The sequence below is a fragment of the Hylobates moloch genome, unplaced genomic scaffold (genome assembly GCF_009828535.3).
Source record: "Hylobates moloch isolate HMO894 unplaced genomic scaffold, HMol_V3 SCAFFOLD_18, whole genome shotgun sequence".
Lineage (NCBI taxonomy): Eukaryota > Metazoa > Chordata > Mammalia > Primates > Hylobatidae > Hylobates > Hylobates moloch.
The window spans coordinates 67,198,212-67,199,598 of NW_026652293.1; the positions used below are offsets into that span (position 1 = coordinate 67,198,212).

The window sequence follows — 1,387 nt, forward strand, 5'->3', positions numbered from 1 at the left end:
AGAGACAGAACCAAAACTAAAGCAGCCTTAAAATTCTCTAAACCAACCCCTCTGTGACTCCTAGAACATGGTGCCCTTTCTTGCTTCTCTTCCCCATAGCCAAAAAGGGACCAGAGCTCCCCACAGTGGGGCTTGTAGGAGCCTGAACAGAGCAGAGGCATGCAGACTTGCAATTGAAGACTTAGAGCAGAGTCTGCAGAGCACGAACAGGACAGAGGACCAGAAATCCATTACCACTGGAAGTAGTGGGGAGGGGTTCCCCCAAGTAGGGGTCTGGAGAGGAGTCTCTGAAGCTTGAGGGTGTTAAATAGGCATTTAAAGAAGATTGGCCAGACGCTGTGGTTCACACCTGTAATCCCAGCACTTTGGGAGGCCGAGGCAGGTGGATTGCTTTGAGTTCAGGAGTTCAAGACCAGCCTGGGCAACATGGCAAAAACCCGTCTCCACTAAAAATACAAAACTTAGCCAGGTGTGGTGGCATATGTCTATGGTCCCAGCTACTCAGGAGGCTGAGGCTGGAGAATCGCTTAAACCCAGGAGGCAGAGGCCGCAGTGAGCCAAGATCATGCCACTGCTCTCCAGCCTGGATGACAGAGCAAGTCTCCATCTGGTAAAAAAAAAACAATAACAACAACAAAAAAAACTATCAGATGAACTCTATCCACAGAAGACCTGAGTGGGAAGGCTGTGTGAGAGGAAGAGCAGGTGAGGTTAAGTCACCTTCCCAGAACTCTGATGCTTCCTGCTTTGGGATAAATAATAAGACCCCACATATATTATATCACAGACTCAAGGAGACTTTGCACATTGCTTCATTTAACCCTCACAATGAATTTAAGAAACAGGTACTATTATTATTCCCATCCTACAGATGAGGACACTGAGGTTTAGAGACATCAAGGAACTTAGCCATTGTCAGGTGGGATAATCCTTACCTCTGTTTGGAGGACTGTATTAGGACATGATGATTGGAGTCACGTGATATGATTAATGTCTGCTTCATAATCAGGTCTCACACACCCTGATTGCTCCTATCTGATTCTTTCTGACAATCTCTTAAAGAACAAAACGTAGGCCGGGTGCCGTGGCTCATGCCTGTAATCCCAGCACTTTGGGAGGCTGAGGCAGGTGGATCATGCGGTCAGGAGATCGAGACCATCCTGGCTAACATGGTGAAACCCCATCTCTACGAAAAATACAAAAAATTAGCCAAGCGTGGTGGCAGGCGCCTGTAGTCCCAGCTACTCGTGAGGCTGAGGCAGGAGAATGGCGTGAACCCGGGAGGCAGAGCTTGCAGTGAGCCGAGATCGTGCCACTGAACTCCAGCCTGGGTGACAAAGCAAGACTCCATCTCAAAAAAAAAAAAAGATAAATAAAAGAACAAAAT

General features: G+C 47.6%; 1 pseudogene; it reads left to right on the top strand.

The window, feature by feature from the left end:
- The first annotated feature begins 912 nt into the window (after positions 1-912).
- Positions 913-1,040, top strand: LOC116458148 (U8 small nucleolar RNA; annotated as a pseudogene).
- The last annotated feature ends 347 nt before the right edge of the window (positions 1,041-1,387 follow it).